This window comes from Lissotriton helveticus, chromosome 8, assembly GCF_964261635.1.
Source record: "Lissotriton helveticus chromosome 8, aLisHel1.1, whole genome shotgun sequence".
NCBI classification, from domain to species: Eukaryota; Metazoa; Chordata; class Amphibia; order Caudata; family Salamandridae; genus Lissotriton; species Lissotriton helveticus.
In genome coordinates, this window is record NC_136069.1 from 1,343,793,318 (window position 1) to 1,343,812,907 (window position 19,590).

Sequence of the window (19,590 nt, forward strand, 5' to 3'; positions counted from 1 at the left end):
CCATTCGCGAAACACTTGGGGAGGACATGATGGAACTGCCTGCGATAGCCTCATCTTCTTTCCTACTGCGTACGGATTCTCCTAGTAAGATAGTCTCCAGTATTTATAACATATCACAGGACTATCCTAGGAATCACTTCACAAAGGCTAGGTTGGAATGGCAAAATGATCTTGGGGAGGCTCTCCATGACATCACCTGGCCATATTGCTGTGAGCTCATGCAGCAGGTCTCCTTGAATGTCTCATACATTTTAGGTTCCTTAATAGAGTTTATTATACGCCTGACAAGTTGAACAGATATGCCCACCGTGACACTGCAGAATGTGAGCGAAGTAGAGTGAGCCCAGCGGTGTTCTTGCATATCGCCTGCTTGTGCCCAGTGATTGCGTAGTACTGGAGATTCATTTTTGGCACGCTGATCGAAATCACAGGGTTGCCGCTGCAGTTGGACCCACTATTGGCTTTGCCGGGTTCTAAGAGGCGACTGCGAAAAGACACACGCCGATTAATAGACATGGGTCTACTGCTTGCAAAATGCAGGGTTGCGATGCGCTGGGCTCGAGGACCAGCTCCTACTGTCAAAGACTGGTCAAAAGATATGGTTTATTGTAATACACAATCTGCATTGTATAGTGAATTACTATCGCCCTAAACGTTTTTGGGGTCTGTATCAGCGCCATTTAGCTGGAAAGAAGTTGAGTGTGACTGAAGGGGATGGCCCTGCCTGATGGTGCCGACTGAGACACGGTTTTCGCACTGTGGAAAGATCGGGCGACAACCCTGTTATTCACTGTATGTTTTGTAACCGTATACCTACTAGATTCTGCTAGTAGTTGATCAAACCTAGTGTATATTTATGCACCTAATTGCATTGATGTAACTCCATGTAACATACTGAGTATATGCTTTGTATTCTTTCTATTACTGCATCGTCTGCTCAACACTGATGTACTATTGTGATTGCTTTTTGTTACCAAGCGGGAAGCGTCTTGCACTGCTCGTGCATGGAGTTATGCCACTTGTCTACGATCCTGCCACCCTCACCCCGCTCAGCCATCTCTTGATTTCAGAGGCCCTCCCTGAACCCACAAGCGGCCCGTCCAACCAACTAAGCTTCATAGTGTCCACTGGCTCTGCCTTGGGTTGTACGACAATACTGCGATGGCTAGCCGGACAACACAGAGACCGCTCCACTGTCTATCAGGGAATCAAGGCACCCTGCTTCCCGCAATAAAAGTAGCAACCTCCGCACTCTGTCTTCGGCCATGAAGTTTGAAGAGGTCATGTGACAGACTGTAGTCAAAAAAGTTTAATAATAATCAACAGTAAATAACACCAAGTTCAGATGTCAATCAATAAATCTTCAAATATAGTAAAGAGGATTGCATTTTCTCAAACTGGAAGGGAAAACACAGGGTGAAGGGAGAGCAAGGGTCTGCTCTGCATTTCAAAAGGTATATCTTTAATTCGCAAGGAAAGGAGGCTCAAAGGAGGCCTGAGCACATCAGTGGAAGACTGTAGGACTGATAAGGGACTCATAACCAGTGGGGCCAATGTCATGGGTAACCTTTTTAGACCACATATCACTGATGAAAACATAAAGGTGGCCTGTGTTGGGGGCTCCCAAATTTGAAGACTATTCTTGAGTGATAGATGACTTACAGTGTCATAAGATGTGGGCATTTCCAAGTAGGCCTCCTGTTACACGAACATCAAAAGCAGAGAGACAAAATCTAACCGTGTATATGGAAAATGTTTATAAGATAGGAGGCTTGAGACGAACACTTGGTCAAATGAAGCTGATCATCAGCATGTAAGAACTCAAGAGTTCAGCCTGTTGCAACCAGGATTGTGGCACGGAGGGTCACCCAGTCTCCCATGCTTGCTGAGGAAACATCACCCAAGAGAATCAAGAATTCTCACCTGCTGCCCAACCTTCTACCTAACCCAAGACCAATGAACTCTGAGGTTCAGGACACAGCTAGGCGGTAGCAGGGTCTAGAAGTCATGTTTCAAGAATCTGAGAGGCAGAGTGAAAGATTAGGGTGCATCCAGACCACTGCACCGATCAGACTACCTGTCTGCATGCGAACATGACCCCCTGAATTAGAAAAGGGGGGACTGAAACTTCAGGGCCATCGTATTATAAAAATACCTCAGAGACTATAGGGCTGCCTTAAACGTGAGAGACAACCACTGCACAACAAGAGTGAGCAACAGAAACTTAAGGACGGTCGCCCTGGTACAACGAGGTGGAAACAAAAGGGCTACAGCTGTGACCCCAAGAGGTTTGCCTCCTTAGGTGAGTACCACAAACTCTGTATACCAGGAAAGGCTAATGTGGATACAAGGGCCATCGCCTTTGGTACACTGCTCCTATAGAAGACCGGTTTGTTACCCTAGGCAGTGATATGACCAGAATTGGGACGTCGAGTGTGTGAAAGGCACCTCAGATTTGAAAGAGGGGACCTTGAACACCGGCGTGGGTCGAGACTCACACGATAAGTGCATCTGCTAAATCAACTTTGTAAACACTGGCGCACCCAAAAACTGAATAAGAAACAAAAGGAAATTACTGTCAACTATGAAGAGCAGCGTGAAGATCAAGTCCAGAGATGGTTGCAGATAGGCGGGTCTTCTTTTCCAGCACCAGCCGCTGTAGATTTGTAAGCCATACTCTTAAATGTTTCTTGGCCTGCTGCAAAGTCTACTGTGGAGTGGGTGAGTTAAAACTTTGTGGTGCACAGCCCATGGGTGACAGCTACTTTAACTTTAGCACTGCCGGCACTAGGACACATTGTCCTTATCCAGGAAACTGTGGGACTTTGAAGCATCATTCTATTTTTTATACCCAAGTTCTCATATTTCAGCATTTTCCACAAACAATTCTACAAGATTACAAAAAATTGCATTAGAGATATAGATATAGTAAATACATAATCATCAATATCATTACACATTCAGGCCATGATGTTTTCACCACCCGCTCCACATCTAACTTTTGGTGGCATAACAGGGTCTCATAGATCGGCTTCTCATGGCTGGCACACCAGTCCACCCCCCTCTACCCCTCCAATGAGGCATGGTTCCGGCCACTTCCAGTTACCGGCGATATCTTGTTCGCCCAACAATGTGACAATGCCGATAAAGGTTCTCTATGAAGGGTCTGAAAATTAAGAGTCCAGGCCAGGGCTGGGAGGTGGAGAATATATAGACATCTATTTGAAGGAGTCGGCGTATCGGGATCGCAGGGCACCAAGAATGTCCTCCTGTGTCTTCAACTGGTACCAACAGCGACTTGTACATGTTTATCTGCAGCCCACAGGCTTCACCATATAGGTGGAGGCGTCTGGGGCCGATAAACTGCAGGTCAACCAGAAATAATAGGATGTTGTCCACATACAGAGCTATGCGCTCTTTAGGATACTCCTCTTAAAGCCATCCCGAATTTGGGCGTCGCATCTGATAAGACGTGCCAAGAGTTCAATTACTAGGGCAAGGAATGGAGACCGAGGACAGCCCTGGTTGAAGCCTCTGACTACTGGGAAGGGCAGGGCTAAGACTCAGTTTACCTGGACTTGGATGCAGGGGCATTGTATGGCAGGCTGATGAGTCCGAGGAGGTAAGTTACAAAACCTGCATGCTTCAGCACAGCTTCTAAGAAGGTCCATGCAACAGTGTCAAAGGCCTTTTCAAAGTCAATTAGGAGTATGGCCAGGGAGCCGCTCAAACGGCACGGCTGGGGCAGGTTGAGTTGTACCCTCCGTTTGCAACAGCGGGGGCTCCTGTCAGGCATGAACCAACATTTGGTCTGGGTAGACTAGGTAACTCAGTGTCTGACAATGTGGTCACTAGGACCTTCAAAAACACTTTAATGTCTGTGTTTTTGAGAGAGATGGGCAAATACGAGGAGCAATGTTCTGCGGCTGGTTGGCCTTGGAAATAACCACAATAATGGCAGTGCCCCGGTCTGGGGGTGAAGGATCCATGCTCTGCCCACTCAGTTTAGAAGGCCAGTAGGTGAGGGAGCGAACGGCTCTGGTACATTTTAAGGAATTGCATGCGGAACCAGTCTGTGCCTAGGGTCTTTCTCAAATTGAGATCTGAAATGGCCATGTTTATCTCCTCAGTTGTGATCGGTTGGTCAAGTTTTCTGGCTAGAGAAGGCAGGGAATCGAATGCATGTGAAATCTCCTTTAGTAGTGGGAATGTAGGCTCCTGTGGGGGTACAGTAGTTGCCACATAGAAGTCTTGATACGCTGGCAGCCTAAGCTGCCAGCCAACATAAGAGCTTGCTAGATTTGTCTCCATGTTCATAGATCAACTGGGTCAACGCTCTCCAAGACTGCCTCAGGAAGATCTCTTTCGGGGTGGGCAGTCCAGATCCTCTATCTAGAGTGGTGGACTTGCAACTGTTGCTCAATGTCACCGAGGAGCAGCCACAGGTCCACCACTCCAAGGAGAGGATCTGGGCTTCTAAATACATAACCTGTATCAGTTGGCGGGTCTTCTTTCCCCCTACATATCCCTTGTTCAGACCCCCTTAGGGTGGGTTTACTGGACGCCCATAGGGGTTCCAGCAGAGGGCACAGTATAACAGCGGAGCTTACAGAAGATCTTTAGTTCTCTATCAAGTCAATACAGTTTTGGTCTACTAGATTCCAGGCGTTGATGCGCCACATAGGTCATAAGGTGCACAAAAGCGTTTCCATGTTAAAGAGGAGGGGTGTGTGATCTGAGATGCCTTAGATCAGGATCTGTACGCATTGTAATACAAAGGAGGTCACAGGCTGGGAGCCAAATCTGACTGATTCAATCAATCAAGATTTGTAGAACACAGATCCTTTACCGGTAAGGGTCTCGAGGTCTGGAACCCAGATTATGCGCTGCCCTTGTGACGGGTTACATAATCTCCAAGCATCGCATAGGCCAATTGAGTAGGTCTACAATGTAAGTTGGGATGAGCGCGCAAGTTGGGATGAGCGCGCAATTTGGCCTGGGCGAAGGGCCTCGAAAATATCGAAACTGGGGTCTGGGACGGCGTTAAAAATCACCCACATCCCCAATCAGGTAGTCCACGGGGTTGGGGGGCACCACAAGATCCTGGAGAGCCTGTAGTGTCCAGTGCAACCTCTGTTGGGGAACGTAGGCCGATATGAAGTTCTGGTAGCTAGTCTCTAGAGGGCCCTCCATCCCTATGTACTTTCCCTGCGGGTCACTGTATGAGGAAGACACGGCCATTGGGAAGGCCATGTGCAGCAGGATCACGACTCCTCATGAACCTCTTAAGCCAGCATATAAAACTCAGTCATAGCCAAACCTGATGACGAAGGGCCAAACCTGATGACGAAGGGACAGTGGGAACCTAAAAGATGGGTTTCTTGGAGCACGACCACATCCTTGCAAAACCCATTTATATAGCAAAGTACTGCAGCTCTCTTATCAATTGAGGACATGGTTTACATTCCAGGAAATAACCGTAGCCATTTGGGGGCAGGACTGGAAAGTGGTAAACTGGCCGCCCTCTCCTCATGAGAGGCCTCCTGGTCCAAAGTGGGATAGACTCAGTGGAGCCGTAGAGCATGTTGTATGTAAGTACCCGCAGTGGACGTTGTTTGTTGTAAATGCCTGCAAAAGAAAGTCAGAACAAAAAAGCAAAACAGAGCATTAACCCATCCAAGCCATCAGCTCCACCCCCGCCCGAAACTTACAACTATAAAGCATCTGTCACCCAACATTTGAAAATAAAGAAAGTAGTAGGGTGTGTCAGAATCCATCAGAGGCTACCTGTTGCTCAACTGAAGGATCACGCAAACAGACATCAATTTCTGATTCGCACAATAAAAAAAACCACAGGAAAAGACTCCCTCCACCCCACATCCAAAACGATGATATGCAATATAGCAATAGACTAGTTCACAGCGTCTGCAGCAATGGCTGGCTATGCATGACCAGGTCATTCTGCACCTCTCCACCTGCCAGGGTTCAAGTGAGTGGCTCATGAACGCCATCTTAGTCTGAAAGAGTGTGGGGGGGCAGAGAGAGACACCTTTGGGTCCAGAGCTCCTGGTGGACTCCTAGCATGAGATGGATTCAATAACACTAGTCTCCTGTGCTGGTTCGGTCTGTCCCTCCTTGAGTGGGTTCTCTTTCCCTAGGGGGGTACCTGAGAGAGCTCATGGGGGACCCAGCTGCCCTAGAGTGTGCTGGCGCCTAAACTCTGGCGGGCCAGAGTACCCTTTGCTCCATCGCCCACTTCCATGCTTGTTGGGGAATGTCAAAGAAATAGGTGGACGAGTTGAAAATTACTTTCAGACTGACCGAAAATAAGAGCCTATTTGGATCTTAAGGGCCCGTAGTTTATGTTTAATGACTTCAAAAAAGCATCTGCGTTGCTGGCCTGCCCAGGTGTAGCCTGGGAAGACCACGAGCTTGGTGGTGAAGCGCAGATCTTGGTGATTTGAGCCACCTGGAAGATTACATACCGATTGTGGTAGTTGAAGATGCGGCCTATCATGGGATGAGAAAACCCCTAGGGACAGACGCTTGGCCATGACCCGTTGCGCCCTCTCCGCCACGAAACCAAGACACAGCGTGTCCAATTGGACTCAAGAATGGAACCACTGCTCCGGAAAGCAGTCTGTCCCGGAGGTCTCAACCCCCTATGGGAACCCAACAAGGCACAAGTTGTTTCTCAGGGATTGGTTTTCGACACCCTCTGCTCGTTCTTCCAGTGTATCCATTGGGGAGAGCAACTTAGAGACCTGGAGTTTAAGGGTTGTCACTTCATTTTCAACCGTGGAGACCCTGGCTTCAGCCTCAGTCACCCGGTCTGCTATTTTGCAAGTATATTGGCACAGGAGGGGAAAACATCCACTCAGACCTCATTCACTTTTGTCTCTACTGCTTCCCTGGAGCCTTGAATTGCTTTCAGGATGATGGGCATGTCTGTTTATTGTTATTGATGGGGGAGGTGCTCTGCGGTCCACTGGGTATCACAGTAGGTTCAATGTACTGGTCCATTTGTGTTTGTGCCAGCTTCGGATGTGCAAGCTAGTCACTCCCCATCTCCAACAGCAGAGCCACATTCACCTTGGGAGGTTATAGGAACACCCCAACCGTCCTGCTTGCTACAGGGCAGTGCGAGAAGCCTGAAAAGGCATACATGAGGTAGATCACAGAGAGTCATTGCTGCAATGAAAGGCCCTACATAGGTACAGTGCCGGATTCAGGCTTGTGCAGTTCCCTACACTTATCCTGGTGCCACCGAGTAATTGAGTCGAGGTTGCTGTTTTCTTCTATGAAGGAGGCAAGCTGGCTGTTGAAGGTTTTTTCAATGACTTTCACCGGGTAAGGAAGTAAGGAGATCAGTCTGAAGTTTTTGAGATTGGTGGGGTGCGCTGAGGGTTTTTAAAGGAAAGAGTTGATCTTGGCGTGTTTCTAGTCGCCGGGGAAGGAGGAGGTCTTGAAGGAGCGGTTGATGATTCGCCGAAGCTCAGGGGTCAATGATATTGGCAGCTCTGTGGGAGATGAGGAGAAAAACCTGAGCACACACAAGTAATACAGAATTATAATAAATTCTTTGGTCTTAGTTTCACAACAACAATGAAGGACAGTTGGTAAGTGCAGCAATAATGTTTATTGCGCCAGCCGACACGTGCAAGGGCAGTGCTGCAGTAAGCAGCTGAAAAGGAGCAGTCCTCCGGGAAGCCTCAATGGGCGAAAATAGCCGGCACCGCCCTTAGAAGTCGTACCGGTCTTGTTTGCACGGGTGTTGTTGCTAACTCCGGGTCTGTGGATCCAGACCCGGAGTTAGCAACAACACCCGTGCAAACAAGACAGGTACGACTTTTAAGGGCGGTGCCGGCTATTTTCGGCCATTGAGGCTTCCCGGAGGACTGCTCCTTTTCAGCCGCTTACTACAGCACTGCCCTTGCAGTCCCTGACGCCTAGAGCACGAAATCAATCCTCAGGAACTGATAAAAAAAAGTATATTCTACGCTCAACTGGCGCACCTGACTTGAAGATCCTTTGTACCCGGACTGGGTTGGAATTATCACCAGTCGTGGGGGATTATTCTTCCTTTCCATTTGGATTTGGCCCTGAAGATTTGGAGTGCATTCCACTCCAATGAAACACGTGTCGGCTGGTGCAATAAACATTATTGCTGCACTTACCAACTGTCCTTCATTGTTGTTGTGAAACTAAGACCAAAGAATTTATTATAATTCTGTATTACTTGTGTGTGCTCAGGTTTTTCTCCTCACTAAATTATATGTAAGTGCTTGGCACATTACATTGTTAAAGGGTTGTACAGGTCACCCCTTTTCCTAGTAGCCCCACTCCAGTATAACCATCGCTTAGACCACACCAAATACCCGGTGGTGCGCAAAGTTCCCCTTCAGCTAAGTACCTGGTCCACTGTCGGGAACAAGCTCTGTGGGAGATGTGGCGAGGTAAAGGGTCAGTGGGGCCCGGAGTGGGCTGACTTCATAGCCTTCAAGTTGTCATTGATGGAGAGGGCGGTCCAGATGTCGAGTGTAAGCTGCATGGTGTAGGGAATGGTGGGTGTAGGTTCCGCCTGTGGGTTGTCCTTGAAGTTGTCATATTTTTGTGGTGGAAGAAGGCGCAGAGTTGGTCGCAGAGGGCCGAAGGGGGGTGTCAGTTGTCTCACTGTTTGGTTGGGCAAACTCTTTGATGATGCCGAAGAGTAGTTTGCTGTTGTGTGTGGAGATTCTGTCCTGGAGTGCTTTCTTCCTTGTGTATCCGATGAGCGGTGGCTGCTTTGAAGTTGTCAAGGTTTGCTGTGGTTTTGGAGTTCATCTATATCTTTGAGGCGTCTGCAGGTTCATCTCGATTCTCAGAGTTTGACGGAGAAACAGTTGGGTCTCTTGGCGTGTGGGTTGGTAGTTTTGAGTGGGACAATGGTGTTGGAGCAGTCAGTGAGCCAATTGTGCAGGGTTCAGGCGGCAGTAGTTGGGTCGTCGTCTGTGGCGTTGGGAGCGGAGCAGATGAGGGAGGTGGTGAGCTGTTCATCTGGGATCTTGTTCAAAATCCTGAGTTGGAGCTGGTGTGGACATTTGCGGGTGATGTTGGTTTTGAAGGTGAAGTGGACGCAATGATGGTCCATCCATGGGAGTTTAGCGATGTGGCTGAAGGTGATTGATTTTCCTGCTGTGAAAATGCGGTCAAGGGTGTAACCTGCTGAGGGCGTGGGTTCTGATAAATCTATTTAAATTCAATGTTGATGAGGTTGTCCAGGAGGGAGGAGTTGGGGTCTTGGAGGTTGTCAAGGTGGAAATTGAGGTGTCCCTGCAAGGTGTAGGTCGGTGGAGGTGATGTTTGTGATGGAGTCAGAGAAAGGTGTGCAGTGTCTGTAGAGGAGGGTGCCTCAGAAGGTGGTGGTCGGGTTGGTCTGTATCTTTAAGTGAAGGTGTTCCATCAGGTCTGTGGGCCCGTCAGTGTAGGAGCTCAGTCAGAGGTTGCATTTTTGAGCATTGTCGATGCCTCCTCCGCGGTTGTCCTTCCGGGTGATCTTGGAGCCTTCGGGGATTGCGATCGCAATGCCTGGTCCCAAGACCGCGTTCGTCCAGGTGTCTATGAGTAAGGCAGCGTCAGTGGAGGTGCTGTCAAGGAGGTTCCCAATTTCCACTGCATGTTTGTGGAGAAGCGAACATTCAGGAGGAAGCACTGCATGGTTTGGGGTGCAGTAGAGTTGTGGCAGGTGGGTTGAAGTGGGTGCTGGGTCACAGTGAAGGCGAAGGAGTGCCGACAGTGGCAGCAGTTAAAAGGTCCTTTGGTGTCGATAAGTGAAGAACGCTTGCAGTAGTATTGGCTGGCGTTGAGTGCGTAGAGGGCCGGTGAGCTGTAGGCCTGGTAGGTAGGAGGACTAGGGTTCCTGGCACTGGTGGGGAAGCGGACGGGCACAGACCGGCTTGGCTTTGGTGTGCCCGCTGCCGCCATTAAGTAGGAGGAGGGTGGGACAGCTGAGAGGTGGGAGCAGCAACAGGTGGGTGCAGCAGCGGTGAAACACACAGGAAAAGAAGAAGGGGTAATTGGCAAGGAAAAGAAAAGCAGGAAGAAGGCAAAAAAGGAACATAAAAAGGAAAGGAAAAATTGTAAGAAAAGAATAAGGAGGAAAGAATCAGGCACAGAAGTGGAGATGGAGTAGGAGCAGGAGTAGGCACAAAAGCCTTGATCACCAACCTTGCAGCGCTGAGGGCAGGCACTCTGCGGTGGTGCTGCATGGGAGGAAAATCAGTATTCTGACCAGGAGGTCAGAGGTCTTGGCGGATTAGCTCAGCAGACATGGCCTAGCGGATCACGAGCGGCAATTACACCTGGAGGCACCGGCAGGTTCTCTTCCACGGATGAGGAGAAACTTGGCTAGATCAGTTTGCCACCATCAGGAACGAGCAATGTTAGCACTCCTGCAGACCAATGTTTCCAAGGCATCTCTCACTCAGACTTGCTTTACGCCTTAAGTGGGGCTCCTGTTTGCCTTCCTGTCAATACCACTCCTGTCTCACGTACAAGAATATTAGGACCAACTTGGATAACTTGGACCCCGGGAACCCCAATTGGGCACGGAGGGTATGATATTCAGAATTCCTGGGTTTGAGTATCTGTCCTCTGATGTGGCTGTGTCCACAGGAGGACCTGCTATTGCAGTAGCAGGGCTGGGTTCTCAGCCTAGGCATTCGCAAAATCCATGTCCATGCATGGAGATTGAGCGGCGACAGCTCAACACGTTGGATCTTACTCCAGAGGTGGTTGATATCCTCTTGGCAGCCAGGCATCCCTTAACTAAAATTAGAACATTGGAATGTTGGGAGCTCCATTGAAAACAATGGAATGCTCTGGGCCTATAATGGCTGGTATAAGCCTGGAGCTCCAACATTCCAATGTTTCTTTGTTCACAGCTCTGGCTGTGAACAAAGGCTTCAAGGAGCCTGAGGGGATTCCAATCCCCTCACGCTTCCAAAAGGCTTTGTTTTTTTTGTTAGAATATTCTGTCCTCTAGTGACAGAATGTTCTAATAGCCTTATAGCCCTTCGTAGATGGGCTATACCGGCTATTAAAGTCCCTCTCCCTTGTTAAAGGCCCTCGCCTTTGGCTCGGGCCTTTAACGCTGGAGAGGGCCTTTAATAGCCGGTATAGCCCTCTATGGCGGGCTATAAGGCTATATTAATAAAGCCTGTTGGGACAAATGTGTTGCCTGGTGCAGTACTTGGAGCACAAGAGTGTGCGGACCTTCTATACAGATTGTACCAAACACCATAAGGTGGGTCATCAGCTCATTGAGGAGTTCACTGGAGTGAACAAGCATCAGCATAGCCAATAGGTTGTGATTTTGGGACCTTAAAAGTGTTCAGCCGTGCAGCACATTATACGTGGTGCTGTTCTGCAAGGGATTGAAGAGCTTTACAATTATTACACACTGGGTCAAGCAGTCTGAATCAGGAATACATGCTTTTCTCAGTAAACAATTATGGACACATGCCAAGGCTTTTTAATGCACAAAAAGAATGACATGTGCATTGATGCAAGTCAACCGCTCAATAAAATTCTGCGTGCGATTGAATCACTAGTGTATTGAATAGCCTATGAAACAAAGCAATGCAAAATTTTCCAATGAGGGGGACGTCACATCCCCCACCACCCCCCAGGCCTCTATTCACAAGTCGCCCTTCTCCAGAGTTTTCCTTTTAAAAGAATGCACGCACCATCCGTTTACCAGCAGGCTACGCTCCCGCCCTGTGTCCCCCAAACCCCCTTGGTACGGGAGCACTAAACATGGCAACAACATCAAAATGCTCCCATTTGTGAGGTACAGGACAAATAATAAATAAACAGGAGCAGCAATGGCTGGGAGTCCTAAACAATCAAAAGGAAAAGTGGAAAATGTAGAACAATGACAAAGATGGCTTAAAATACCAGACAAGCTGCAAACATTGCAAAGACCAAACATTTAGTGAAGTAATGAATTATATCAACAGACCACATAACTATAGGGGGAGGGAGTCTATGAGATCCCTCCCACAGTGGCAGGACCAGTATTTGTAGTTTCACGGCACCCAGTACACACCAGACTGTTCTAGGTGAGTGTTCCATATAAAATATGGTTTCCTGGCCTACTTTTCCCCATTTCGTCACAAGCCGTAAAGCTAATTAACTCGTTGTCAGTATCCACGCTCCTACCGAGTGCAGGTGGTGTGAGATTAAACTAAAATGTGTGCGAGCCACTGAGGCCTTGAGCCAGATGCCTGGCGCTGGGGCAGCGCAAGGTCTCCTTGAGCCCAAATAATCTGAGCTTCCATGTGGCTTTTGGCTGTCCCCACGCTGTAAAATAAAGCGCCACAAATTAAAGAAAAGCACATCATTAACCTTTGATGTAAACTTTAAGAGGGCAAGAGATGCTCATCTAGTGGCTGAATGAGGAATGTAAAATCAGAAAACCTAGGTTTTTTCCACTTGCTTTCCTAGAACCAATTAGTTAAAAGTGCTTGTGTCTGAAGCGTGAAGCTTGCAAGCTTCGATTGCTGTGCGTGCAAATCCTGCATTGCCAATCCCTGGTGAGTTGCACTGCTACTGCTGAAACAATGCCATTGGAGGTACCAATGGGTGAGGCGGTCTGGCATCACTGGTCCTGTGACCTCAGTGACAGTCGCTGTTGCTCTAGAGTGTGCTGCTTCGTAGGATTGCCTGGAAAAATGCAGGTGAACTGCAGTACTGATTGTAGTGGACAGGTCTTCAAGGTGAACCCACACTTGCCACCGCTAGTGTCCACCTGTTGGTGCTATGACATTAGCGCTTCTAAGTTCTAGAGGGGCCTTCTGAGGTCTAACATGGGAATGTGCTCCCTCTGGGGAGTGGTCTGGTCATGGAGGCTGAACCATGATTCATCAGGTCCAATTCAACAACTCTGAACATCCTCTCACCAACTGAACACCATACTGCCCCACTGAGAGAAACTTGCAGTGCTTTTAGCTACAACCCTATTGTGCCCGCTATAAACACCTAGATGCTGCTCAATTCAAATTACGCACTAGACAAGAGTAAGTAATACACTCATAGTACACTCATAGTGAATGCAAGATTAAGTAAAGCGTGTGAAATGTAATCTGGAACAACGTAGTGAACTTTTTTACATTGTTCAGAAATCAAGGAGTATTGTTGCCTGAAAAGTTAAAATGTCAGCAGTATAGTTTAAAAAGACCACATCTCTGAACAAAGAGCAGCAGTATACATTGTATAAACTAAAGTAAGAAAGAAAGCTGACAGACCAACTTCCTTGCAGACACTACGATGGTGACATGCAGGGCCCGATGAGCCCCTCTCCCCTGCGCACTTTGCCGTCTACCTCACCTGCCTTCCCATCAGCTTACCGCCTCCTGCTTCCCCACAGCAGCAACCACGCAGCTCACTGCGGCGGCCCACCAAGGCACTATGAGACGCCTTCCACGGAGGTGCACAATCTGGATCCCTCCGGTGAAGGACTCCCCGTTCCTGGCGAGGCAGGTGGGGATCGACTTGGGATTGCCTCTGGATAATCAACCACTTCGTGGCCAGGCTCATTCCCGCCCGTATTCTTGAAGCTGGACACATTTCTCATGACGGAGTGCTGTCCCCTCTGAGCAGTGCCCATGGTCCCTTGAACGGCCACGACGATCCACACCTCCGGCTCGTAGGGCATCCGGAACTTCCAACCGGGGTGTTGGTCTTTGATCACTACCCGGTCTCCCACTCGTAGCTGGGGCTCTTGTGGCCGATGGGCTTCGCTGGCCTTGGGGTTCGTCATCTTCCTCCTTGCCTGAAACGCTTCATTGTCTCGCTCCGAAGGCACCCACGTCGGGTCTGAAGGGATACTGTCTTGCGGGGGCCGCTTGAACAACAGGTGAGACAGCGCGCACTTGGTTGTGTTGTGAGGCGTCTGTCGATATGCACCAAAGAATTGGTCCAGAGCTGTCTCGGCGTCTTCCCCTTGGTCCACAGCGCTCAGTACAGTGTCCGCATCAGACGTTCCACCTCCCCGTTGGCCGTGAGGCATTAGTGGGGTGATCTTCCGGCGATTAATCGCCTTGCTCTCAAGGTACTCCTGGAATTCTCTGCCCTGGAACGGGGGTCCATAGTCCGACTTGACTTCCTCGGGCAGTCCCATAATTGCAAAGGTCTTGTCAAGAACTCTCTTCACATGAGTGAATGCAGTTGACGCCACCACCTCCACAACTGGGAACTTCGAAAACGAGTCTCCCATGACCAGCATGTGATGCCCATCGGGGAAACACCCAAAAGCCAGGCTTACTTTTTCCCAGGGTGTCTCACTAGGTTCTTCAGTAATCACTGGTGCCGATCTCCTCCTGTGATAGTGCAGGCATGGCATTGTCTCACCATCTCCTCCACCATGGAGTCCATTGCAGGGAACCAGACATTGTTGCGCAGCCTGGCCTTCGTTTTGGCCATCCCCTGGTGGCCGAAGTGCGCCAGTGTAAGAATCCGCTTCTGTAGCCTTTCTGAAACTACAATCAGGTGTCCTCGTAGAGCAACTCCTTGCTCCCCCACACCGAGTTTGTCGCACACTTGCCAGAGATGTTGTCGTGCGTGACTGACCTCTGTCTGGAGAGGGCGGGTCCCATCCAAGAAGTGTGCCCATCCGTTGTTGTCCAGTGCAGCATTCACCCGTGACAGTGTCTCATCTTCTTTGGTGGTACAAAAGGGGGTGGTGATGGACGGAGCATCTGAACCAATCAAACACTCACACCCAGTCAAAAGATCTGGGTTTAATCCATCACCGTTCTTTAGCCCACTCTGCCACCCCAGTTCAGACATGGCTATATGCAAATCAGTCTGACCCTGTGCCTCATGGAAACAGTCCAGCCCGAACTGCCAAGCCATGCCTTCCCTGGACCGGAAACAAGCTTCCGAGGACCGGTTTCTGGCATTACAGCCGTCTTCAGCCCGGCTTGCTTGAATCCAGTGGCAAAGTGAGCAAGGGACTCACGTCTGAGCATACCCTGCCACACTTATGGCGGCCAAAAGAGGTACAAAAGGGGGTGGTGATGGACGGAGCATCTGAACCAATCAAACACTCACACCCAGTCAAAAGATCTGGGTTTAATCCATCACCGTTCTTTAGCCCACTCTGCCACCCCAGTTCAGACATGGCTATATGCAAATCAGTCTGACCCTGTGCCTCATGGGAACAGTCCAGCCCAAACTGCCAAGCCATGCCTTCCCTGGACCGGAAACAAGCTTCCGAGGACCGGTTTCTGGCATTACAGCTGTCTTCAGCCAGGCTTGCTTGAATCCAGTGGTAAAGTGAGCAAGGGACTCACGTCTGAGCATACCCTGCCACACTTATGGCGGCCAAAAGCGGTAAAAAAGGGGGTGGTGATGGACGGAGCATCTGAACCAATCAAACACTCACACCCAGTCAAAAGATCTGGGTTTAATCCATCACCGTTCTTTAGCCCACTCTGCCACCCCAGTTGAGACATGGCTATATGCAAATCAGTCTGACCCTGTGCCTCATGGGAACAGTCCAGCCCGAACTGCCAAGCCATGCCTTCCCTGGACCGGAAACAAGCTTCCGAGGACCGGTTTCTGGCATTACAGCCGTCTTCAGCCCGGCTTGCTTGAATCCAGTGGCAAAGTGAGCAAGGGACTCACGTCTGAGCATACCCTGCCACACTTATGGCGGCCAAAAGCGGTACAAAAGGGGGTGGTGATGGACGGAGCATCTGAACCAATCAAACACTCACACCCAGTCAAAAGATCTGGGTTTAATCCATCACCGTTCTTTAGCCCACTCTGCCACCCCAGTTCAGACATGGCTATATGCAAATCAGTCTGACCCTGTGCCTCATGGGAACAGTCCAGCCCGAACTGCCAAGCCATGCCTTCCCTGGACCGGAAACAAGCTTCCAAGGACCGGTTTCTGGCATTACAGCTGTCTTCAGTCCGGCTTGCTTGAATCCAGTGGCAAAGTGAGCAAGGGACTCACGTCTGAGCATACCCTGCCACACTTATGGCGGCCAAAAGCGGTAAAAAAGGGGGTGGTGATGGACGGAGCATCTGAACCAATCAAACACTCACACCCAGTAAAAAGATCTGGGTTTAATCCATCACCGTTCTTTAGCCCACTCTGCCACCCCAGTTCAGACATGGCTATATGCAAATCAGTCTGACCCTGTGCCTCATGGGAACAGTCCAGCCCGAACTGCCAAGCCATGCCTTCCCTGGACCGGAAACAACCTTCCGAGGACCGGTTTCTGGCATTACAGCCGTCTTCAGCCCGGCTTGCTTGAATCCAGTGGCAAAGTGAGCAAGGGACTCACGTCTGAGCATACCCTGCCACACTTATGGCGGCCAAAAGCGGTACAAAAGGGGGTGGTGATGGACAGAGCATCTGAACCAATCAAACACTCACACCCAGTCAAAAGATTTTGGTTTAATCCATCACCGTTCTTTAGCCCACTCTGCCACCACCCCCTTTTGTACCGCTTTTGGCCGCCATTCACGTGAAGGTGAACGTTCTGGCCAGCCGGTGCAGCCGTTAAGAGAACATATCGACGGACTCAGAATCCATCTGCGACGCCCTCAGGAACTTGAGTCGGGGTTGAGTTGGGGGTCAAAGTGCCTGTTGAGCGCGGTGACCGCAACCTCGTATTCATCGTCGTTGCCTGTGTTGGGGAGCGTTTCCAAGAGGTCATAGATTTCCGAGTCTCCGTAGTAGATGAGAAGCAACCGCTTCACGGTGCCATCGGTACCCCTTGTCCCTTTGAAGTAGTGGTTGAGCTGTCCAACCCACGTTTTTCATCTTGGTGCAGCCGTGGCAGGATCTGAGGACTCACTGAAAGGTGATAGAGGCACAACTGCCATGTGGTTATGCCCTGGGGTTGGTGCATTGGCACCTCTGTCTGGAATGCTTCCCCCGGCCTGCTGGGTTACTCATGTCGACCTTGTGTCTGCACGCAGACGTAAAGGCGTGACTTTGGCGCTGGAAGTCTGTAGGTGGGCTTGCGCGCTAGTGCATGGCCGCGCCGAATAGGCTGTTCCTTGGCTCTGATAGCACAAAACCGTCCGGTTGGCTCCTTGGCGCAGACTGAGGCGATTGGGGTTTCCTTGTCGCGCATGCAGGGGGGGCAGGCCAGGTATCACGCTTCTGCTGATGCTGGTTGTCTTTGTAGGGATCCCAGTGTGTCCCAGTCTTCCTTCTCTGCCCCTTTTCTTTCTTTCCACTCTCGCTGGTGGATGCAGGCAGCAGGCTGGGCAGCCGTCTCAGCGGAGCCTCACAGCAGGATAGGTGGCTTTAGAAGTTGGGGCCTAGGAACCGGCCCAGACGCAGAGCAAGAGCGGGGGGAGGGGGGGCAGCTGGCAGGGGCAAGCTGCTTTCGCTGGTGCAGGGAGAAGGGGAGCAGAGGAGAGATTCCCGTCACTGTGAGGCACACGGCAGGGCTATTCCAGCGCGGGCAGTCACTCACCCCAGGTGCCTCCTGCCGCCGCGTGGGCCGCCAGCTGAACGCGCTCCCACTTGGCAGGGAGGCGCGTGGGCGGGTGCAGTGCACAGCAGCAGAGGGCTTGGTGCCATCTACACGAACGCAGGATGGGCAGCTGCAGCAGGCGGTGTACTACAGGCCGTGGATGCCGACCACAGCTCGCGGGGCACCAGGCCGTTCTTTTCCCAGCAGGCGGCGACAGCGAGAACGGAGCGATGCGAGTGGGCTCTGCAAGTTCCCCGCTGAGTTCCGACCAGGCAGCAAAGCACATGTGAGGCGCGACCGGCCTCATCGCCAGTGTAGCGCGGCTGGGCCACGTGGACAGTGGGCCACAGCAGCGCTAAAAGCAAGGTACAAACATACTTGGTTTATTGGCTTGGCCGGAAGACCCAGAGTTTATGTATCTCCTCGGGTCGAGCCTGCCCCGAGGAATGTATGCTTGCATGAACATAGATACATTGTGTGTGTGAGCCCGGGTGGCTCTCTACAGCCCCACGATGTGCACACCCCACCAAGGCACTAGGAGATGCCTTCTACGCATTTGGGGACCGCTGTAGGGAGGCTACCTGAACATGGCACTCCCATGCCATCAGCGCACTGGTCTGCTCTCTGGCCGAAGGGTAGTGCTTCCTCACACTCTAATGGGCTTGCGAGCTACTGGACTTCCTGCCCAGCCCCAGAGGTCTGCCGACAAGCAGGTGGTAAGCGCAGTTGAGGCCTGCCGACAATCAGGTGGTAAGCGCAGTTACATGCATTAAGTGAGAGGATAGATGTGGTGTTGCGCATTCAATAGGGGCAAGTCGTTCCCTGCCTATCCGACCACTTAGGACAACTGGCTGCTTTCCCTAATTAAGGCTCTTCATGACCACAGTTAACACTGCCACAGGGAGCTTCAGAATAAACAAGGGGGGCTTGGGGGAGGGAGCTGACCGCAGGGAGGTCTCCTCCCCCGGGCAGTTTGGGAGGGCTGCGAGGGGTTTCTACTGGAAGCCCCTGGAAGGTTCTAGAATTGGGCTGGTCTAGTAGGACTGGCCAGCCCAATTATAAATTCCTGTTCCCCCGCCTCCTAGCCACCATTTTAGGTTTGGTGACCTGGTGGCTAGGAGGGCTTTTAGCGTTTTTTGTCGTCTTGTGGAGATTAGTGGTAGAATACTAGTTTTCCCTTGTGATATTATCTTGTACTTGTGGATAATGGAGGATTCTCGTGTTCGTGAGGCTATGAGGCTGTTGGCGGAAGCAGGTCGCATGGACTTGCTGGTGGGAGGAGGGCCGGCGCGCCCCCAGCGCCAGGCCTCTGCTGGCGTGACCGCCGCTGTCATGGCGTGCTCTTCGCCGAAAAAACGGCGTTCCGCTCAGGTAAGCGAAAGGGGCCGGTCCCGTACGAGGAAGCCGGCCCCTCAGCGGCTGGCGCGTGTAGCTGCAGGGGAGGTGGAAGCTCCGGCGGTATGCGGCGCTTCTGGTGAGGGCGGGAGGGAGGTTTTTCCGGCTCCGGCGCCACAGGTAAGAGTTGTGGTGGGGGCGGGGGGAGCTCCGGGCACGTCCGGCGCTATGGTGGGGCAGGCGCAGGTGTCGGGGGGCAGGCTGCTTTCCCCCTCGGTTGTGCGGGCGGGAGCCCTGGCTTTACCTGACCCGTTGGGGTCAGTTCCCAAACCGTCGGGAAGGCGGGGAAGAGGGGGCCGGGGAGGGAGCAAAAAGCGCTCCGCTTCGGACCCGCTGGTCGAGCGGCGCGTGCAGCCTGAGGAGGTAGTCTCTGCGCGTGGAGCGCGCAGAGGCTCTGTCCCATTTGTTGTGCAAGGAGCCGGCCAGGAGCCGATGGTGCCCAGTGGGCATAATGTTGAGTGGGCTGTCGATGAGTCTCAGTTTGTGCCTGAGGCGGCACCTCGAATGTTGTTAACCCCTTCCAGGCATTTTGTTTATGAGAGGCAGGCTGGGGAGACGAGGGATGCGAGCATGGTGGTATCTCATGTTGAGTTGGGCTCAGGGGGCTTGGCACCTGCTTTTGGTCAAGTAGTTTCTGGACAGGTTGCTGATACTGGTATGGTGGATGTTGGGGGTAATGTGGGTAGCCCATTATTGTTTTCCACACCTGGTT